We start from the raw sequence: 7777 nt of genomic DNA, 5'->3' as shown, positions 1-7777 counted from the left end.
TTTTTTCCCTGATCATTCTTTTTAAATAACCTGACAGCTTGTTTAAGATGTTCTGATTTGTGGTGAAGTTTTCTTATCTTTTGTGTATAATTTTATTTAGTTACTAAGTAGCCAAGAAAGGGTAACATCTATTTTAAGCAGGAATGGTCTGGAAGTATTATAGATGGTGAATAAAAGGAAACCCTTTCTTTACATGGTTGAAGTTTTGAACGCAAAAGTCACTCAGTCGTATCTGACTCTTCGGCAAGAATACTGGAATAGGGATATTGCCATAGCCTTTAGGGATAATCCCAACCCAGGGACTGAGCCCAGGTCTCCTGCACTGGAGGCAGAGTCTTTTCCATCTGAGCCACCAGGGAAGCCAAGGTGGTTCTCAAATCTCTGAAAGGCTTATTAAAACATTGCAGGGCCTTGCTCCCAGAATTTCTGATGTTGTAGATCTAGGATGAAGTCTGCAGGTTTGCAAATTTTCAGGTGACGCTGGTGACAAGGAACCATACTTTGTGAACCACTGTCCTAAACCACACAATGGAAAGAGCTTATTGCCGTTTAGGTTTTTGTGGGTTTGTCTTTTTAAAATATAAATGCTGTCTTCTGTTCTCTAGAGGTAAATCCCCCCCTGAAAACCGTAATGGTCAAGCTGAAGTTGGCTAGACAAGTAGAGAAACAGGTTATTGGTCTCCTATTAAGTGGGCATTCGTCTGCTATCCACTGTTTCCTAGTCACTCACCCATTCTGTTCTATACCTTCTCCGCTCAAATCTCTAATTTTTCATTCTCAGTTCAGCTGATGGCCTTGCTTCTTGAGAGTAAGAACCTCAGAATTTCCTGTTATTTCCACCCTGCCTCATGTTGGGAAAGACTGAGGGCAAAAGGAGATGGGGTGGCAGCGGATGAGATAGATACCATCACTGACTCAATGGACAGGAATCTGCAAACTCTGGAAGATAGTGAAGGACAGAGATGCTTGGTGTGCTGCAGTCCGTGGGGTTGCAGAGTCAGACACAGAAGCATCAGATTCTACCCTCTGTTCTTGGCTCCATCAGTTCTCACCTTTTTCATTATTCCTCTGCCAGTCTCAGCATACAAGCAAGTCCTCTGCCTTTCCAGATCCCTATTCAAGCTCATAGCAAAGCTCGAAAGAGTTAGCCATATTTCTTGCACGTAATTTTACTTTCCTTGCTTGAATCTGTTGCAGTTGGGCTTTTTTCTCTTTCACACTTTTTTTTTACACCCCACTCTTAACGGAAGCTGTTGCTGTTAGAATTAACAGATGTCATTGTTAAGCCAGTGGTTCATCCTTAGCTTTCATTTTACTTCTGTAACAGTGATAATTGACACTTGATTTTCTCCTGTGTTTCTTAACTGTATTCTGGAATTGGACCTCAAAAAAGTTTGCCTCCCATGTTGCTAGCTACTTACTATTTGCTAGTTTGTCTCAGGCCTCAGTGTTGGAGGGCCCTAGGCCTTTTATGTTTACCAATATTCTTTCTAAAAACAGTCTTACTCAATTTCTTGATTTTAAATAAACTGACTCAGAATTTTACTTCTAGTCTGTACCTTTTTTGAACTCCAGGTTTGTCCCTCCAACTCCCAATTTAATGTCAATAGGCATTAACATGTCTAAAATTAGATTCCTGAACAACTTCACCCATCCTATTTTACTTTTTACAATTTATTTTCTAAGTAAAATACTTACTTGGCTGCATCAGGTCTATGGCATACAGGCTCAGTAATTGAGATGCATGGACTTAGTTGCTCCACGGCATGTGGGATCTTAGTTCCCCAACCAGGATCGAACCCAGGTTGCCTGCATTGCACAGAGGATTCTTAACCACTGAAATACCAGGGAAGTCCCCCCATCCTGTTTTAGACAGAAGTACGTCCTCTGGTCATCTTTGATGATTCACAGTTCATTCAAAAGGAATCTGGCAGTCCAGTGGTTAGGCCTCTGCTTTCAGTGCCAAGGATACAAGTTTTTAATAAAGAAGAAACTATCTGGAATCTAACCATTTCTTACTGCCTCCATTTCTGTCACTTTGGAGGAAGTCATTACCAGCCTGTGCTTGGAATTCGTTGTGTTCAGTCTCTCAGTCTTGTCCGACTCTCTTGCAACTCCACAGACTGCAGTACACCAGGCTTCTCTGTTTTTCACCATCTCCTGGAGCTTGCTCAAATTCATGTCCATTGAGTTGGTGATGCCATCCAACCATCTCCTCTGTCATCCCCTCTTGCCTTCAGTCTTGACTAGCATCAGGGTCTTATGAACTGGCTCTTAACATCAGGTGGCCAAAGTATTGGAGCTTCAGCATCAGTCCTAATGAATATTCAGGATTCATTTCCTTTGGGATTGACTGGTTTGATCTCCTTCCAGTCCAAGGGACTCTTAAAGAGTCTTCTGTAACACCAGTTTAAAAGCATCAATTCTTCAGTGTTAGCCTTCATGGTCCAACTCTCAAATCCATACATAACTACGGGAAAAACCATAGCTTTGACTATATGGACCTTTTGTTGGTAAAGTAATGTCTTTGCTTTTTAATATGCTGTCTAGGTTTGTCATAGCTTTTGTTCCAAGGAGCAAGTGTCTGAATTTCGTGGCTGCAGTCACCATCTACAGTGATTTTGGAGCCCAAGAAAGTAAAGTCTTTGATTTTTTCCATTGTTTCCCCATCTGTTTGCCATGAAGTGATGGGACCAGTTGCCACGATCTTTTTTTGTTTTTTGAATGTTGAGTTTTAAGCTAGTATTTTCACTCTTCTCCACTCTTCTCTTTCACTTTCATCAGAGGCTCTTTAGTTCCTCTTTGCTTTTTGCCATTAGGGTGGTGTCATTTACATTTCTGAGGGTATTGATAATTGTCCCGGGAATGTTGATTCCAGCTTGTGCTTCATCCAGCCTGGGATGTCACATGATGTACTCTGCATAGAAGTTAAGTAAGCAGGGTGATGATATACAGCCTTGATGTACTCCTTTCCCATTTTGGAACCAGTTTGCTGTTTCATGTCTGTTTCTAACTTGACCTGCATACAGGTTTCCTAGGAGATAGGTAAGGTGGTCTGGTATTCCCATCTCTTGAAGAGTTTTCCAGTTTGTTGTGATCCATACAGTCAAAGGCTTTAGCATGGTCAGTGAAGCAGAAATTGTGATGTTTTTCTGGAATTGTCTTGCTTTTTCTATGATCCAATGGATGTTGGCAGTTTGATCGCCCTGGTTCCTCTTTTTCTAAATCCAGCTTGAACATCTTGAAGTTTACGGTTCACGTACTGTTGAAGCCTGGCTTGGAGAATTTTGAGCATTACTTTGCTAGCGTGTGAGATGAGTGCAATTGTGTGGTAGTTTGAGCATTCTTTGGCATTGCCTTTCTTTGGGATTGGAATGAAAACTGACCCTTTCCAGTCCTGTGGCCACTGCTGAGATTTTCATATTTGCTGGCATATTGAGTGCAGCACTTTCACAGCATCATCGTTTAGGATTTTAAATAGCTCAGCTGGAATTCCATTGCCTCCACTAGTTTTGTTCCTTGTGATGCTTCCTAAGGCCCACTTGATTTCTTCTCACTCCAGGATGTCTGGCTCTATGTGAGTGATCACACCATCGTGGTTATCTGGGTCATTCAGATTTTTGTATAGTTCTGTGTATTCTTGCCACCTTGTTAATAACTTCTGCTTCTGTCAGGTCCATACCATTTCTGTCCTTTATTGTGCTCCTTTTTGCATGAAATGTTCCCTTGGTATCTGATTTTCTTGAAGAGATCTCTAGTCTTATATTGTTTTCCTCTGTTTCTTTGCATTGTTCACTTAGGAAGACTGTTGAACCTAATCCCTTGAAAATATTTGTCACTTGCACTGTATTATCTAAGGGATTTGATTTAGGTCATACCTGAAGGGTCTAGTGGTTTTCCCTACTTTCTTCAATTTAAGTCTGAATTTTGCAGTAAGGAATTTATGATCTGAGTCAGTCAGTTCCTGGTTTTGCTCTGACTATAGAGCATCTCCATCTTTGACTGCAAAGAATATAATCAATCTGATTTCAGTATTGACCATCTGGTGATGTCCATGTGTAGAGTCATCTCTTGTGTTGTTGGAAGAGGATGTTTGCTATGACTATGCATGCATTCTCTTGGCAAAACTCTTTGCCAAGAGAGTTAGCCCTTGCCCTGCTTCATTTTGTACTCTGAGGCCAAACTTGCCTGTCACTCCAGGTTATCTCTTGACTTCCTTCTTTTGCATTCTAGTCCCCTATGATGAAAAGGATAGGTTTTCAATGTTAGTTCTAGAAGGTGGTGTAGGTATAGAACCATTCAACTTCAGCTTCGTCAGCATTATTGGTTGGCGCATAGACTTGAATTACTGTGACATCGAATGGGTTTGCCTTGGAAACAAAGATCATTCTGTTGCTTTTGAAATTGCACCAAAGTACTGCATTTCAGATTCCTCACTTTCTAAGTGGCCCCCAAACGTGTGCTTTTACCTGTTAATCAGTAGATCCTGCTGATACATTCATCCTATTTAAAACCCCTGTCCTTCAGTCCTTTCCCTGTTACTTTTCTATAGTTTTAACTTGTGGTTACTAGGAAAATTCCATGTGGACAGCTTTTTTGGGGGGAGGAGGGTGGAGTCTGGCTCACTGCTACACTTTCCAGTGCCTTGAATTGAAGTTCAGTATTATTTGAATAAAGGAGTGAATGGCATTCCCTTACTGAAGAAGCACATGTTTTTAGTAGAAACCAGTTGTAGGTTTGGGTCTGAAGTGACAGGTGCTTCCTTTCCAAGGTAGAAGTTGGGAGTTGAGTCTATGGAGTGATCATTCAAGGTGGGGACCGGGAATGGAGAAGTGGTGACTTGCTGCTTCGTGCTGGACTAGTAGGATACGCCCAGCGAAGCTCCAGTTTGCTACATCTCTTGAGTAGGGTTTGGCATGGTTCTGAAGGATTCATGTGAAAACACTTCCAAAAATAATGGTTTTTAAAAAATGGTTTGGTCTGATGATGTGTTGAAGTTAGCTTCCCATAGGTCACCATGAAGGTGGTTAACATCCATATAATAAAAAAGACTATAAGGGGTGATTGTAAGTTTACCGCTTAGTATCATATATGTGATATGTAGATATTAACAAATGGCCTTTCTCTACTTGATTGTACCTAGAACAGTTTTGTAACCAGGGATATACATTTTGAATCTTCAAAAATGAGTTACTGAAGACCTTTATGTCAGGGCATGACTGAAATAGCAAAACTAACTCTTGATTTGAAACTGGCTTTTGCTTTAATGTGGACAGTTGAGCAGCACCATTAACTTGAGAGCAGAAAAGACTGCCAGGGGAGTATGCTAGATTATTGGACTGAGCCTAATTATACAAGTTCTTAAATGCAGAAGTTTGAGGCAGAAGTGGTGGTAACAGTGCAAGGACGGCCCAGTGTTGCTGCATCCTCTCTAAGGATGGAGACGGGGCCATGGGCCAAGGAAAGAGAATGGCTTGTCACAGTTGGGAAAGGCAAGGAGGTCCTCAGTGGCACACTGGCTGAGGGACTATCCCACCATTATCCCACATGGCATGCATAAGCCTCAAAATACCACCACCACAAACTTAGCAGTTTCAAACGTTCCTAGCACATGGCCCACTACATCTAAGTGCTGTGTAAACACTGCTTGCGCACTTGGCCAGAGCTTTTCCCTCAGCCCTAAGGTAGTCTCAGTGCTACAGGGGTATGTTCGTAGTGCCCACTTCCAGTCCTTAAGCTGGCTGCTCTATAGTTTTTTTGTTGAAGGTTCTTTTTTGGTTGATTGCTCAGGAAGTGCATTTTCTGAGTTCTTGTATGTTGAATATAGTTTATCATTTGCTTTATACCTGAAAGTCACTTGTATTGGATCTAAAATCCTCAGCTTACTTTTTGAGCATCTTAATTATATTACTTCTATTTTCTTCTGGCATAAAGCATTGCTAATGCAAGTCTGATGATAATTTTCTATTCCTTGCAAGTCACTTTCTGGTTTTGGCTAAAGCCAAATAATTTCTTGTTTATTCAAAGTCATATAATTTTATAAAATACTTCTTGGTAGTAGTCTGACAGAATAGTCTCAGGTATGCAGCATAGGCATACCTTGGAGATACTGTGAGTTTGGTTCAAGACCACCTCAAAAAAGTGAATAATACAACAGAGTGAGTCTCAGGAATTTTTTGGTTTCCCAGTGCATGTAAAAGTTACATCATCTATTAAGGGTACAATAGCACTGTCTTTAAAAAAAAAACCCTACATTAATTTAAAAATACTTTATTGCTAAAAAATGCTGAACATCAATGAATCTTTAGTGATTCTTTACCAGCTGAGCCACCAGGGAAGCCCTACTCAGGTAGATGTGCAAAAGGCCAGTTCTCTGACATGACCCAGTAGCACCAACACTCAGACTGCCCTCACACATGGCTCCATGTCCACTGTCATGGGCTGTGCACACAATAGATCTTCCTCGTGCATGACAGGCTCATGACTCCTGCCAGATTGGTCGGTTTGTCTTGATGTGGTTGGGGCTATATCACGCAGGCTGACTACTGACAAACTACACCAGTCCTTTGGTCACCTTTCTGGGCAGCTGCTGGTGCCTCAGCTCTACTGAGGCATTTTTAGGTTACAGTATTGCTGTCTCAGTCCAACCAGCTGACGGGCCGCACGGCTGCAGCACTTGAAACCAAAATGCCATATGTATGACGTGCTTAGTTTTCTGGACCACTTACAATCTACGGGGCACTTTTTGTCGCAAAGGCCACCTGGCAAATTTGATATTTATTTAACAGCTGCCTGCTCTCCATGGATAGTTTAGCATAGCCGAGCATTAAAAAGCTTTCTGACTACTCTCCTCCAGTTCTACATACCTGACTGGGTCACAGACTATGGCAATGCCCCTAAGAGGATCATCTCATCTTGGTTGCCTCAGGGGTGATAATCAAAGTCTGGGTGAAAGTAGGGATACCTGGAGAAAATATGAAATTATAGGTACAGATTTTGTGGCAGTGGAGGGAAGACAACCTTGGCACCTGGGAAGAAAACGAGGGAGGGAAGGGGAGTAATTAATGTACTATGGTCCAGAGATCAGCATTTCTCAACTGTGGGCCTACTGATATTTCAGGCTGGATAATTCATAGTTGTGAGGGACTGTCCTGTGCCATGTGGGATGTTTAGCAGTACTGCTGGCCTCTACCCACTAGATGCCAGGAGCATCTTTCCCCAATTTGTGACAAATGTTTTAAGACACTGTCAAATGTCCTATGGGACAAAATTTCCTACAATTGAGAACCACTACCCTTGATCCAAAGAATGCAGAGTTCCAAAGAATAGCAAGAAGAGATAAGAAAGCCTTCCTCAGCAATCAATGCTAAGAAATAGAGGAAAACAACAGAATGGGAAAGACTAAAGATCTCTTCAAGAAAATTAGAGATACCAAGGGAACATTTCATGCAAAGATGGGCTTGATAAAGGGACAGAAATGGTATGGACCTAACAAGCAGAAGATACTAAGAAGAAGTCGCAAGAATACAGAAGAACGGTACAAAAAAAGTGTCACGACCCAGATAATCATGATGGTGTGATCACCAGCCTAGAGCCAGATATCCTGGAATGTGAAGTTAATTGGGCCTTAGAAAGCATCACTACGAACAAAGCTAGTGGAGGTGATGGAATTCCAGTTGAGTTATTTCAAATCTTGAAAGATGCTGTCAAAGTGCTGCACTCAACATGCCAGCAAATTTGGAAAACTCGGCAGTGGCCACAGGACTGGAAAAGGTCA

The sequence above is a fragment of the Bison bison genome, unplaced genomic scaffold (genome assembly GCF_000754665.1).
Source record: "Bison bison bison isolate TAMUID 2011002044 unplaced genomic scaffold, Bison_UMD1.0 scf7180017864146, whole genome shotgun sequence".
Lineage (NCBI taxonomy): Eukaryota > Metazoa > Chordata > Mammalia > Artiodactyla > Bovidae > Bison > Bison bison.
Note: the sequence above shows the minus strand (reverse complement) of the source record.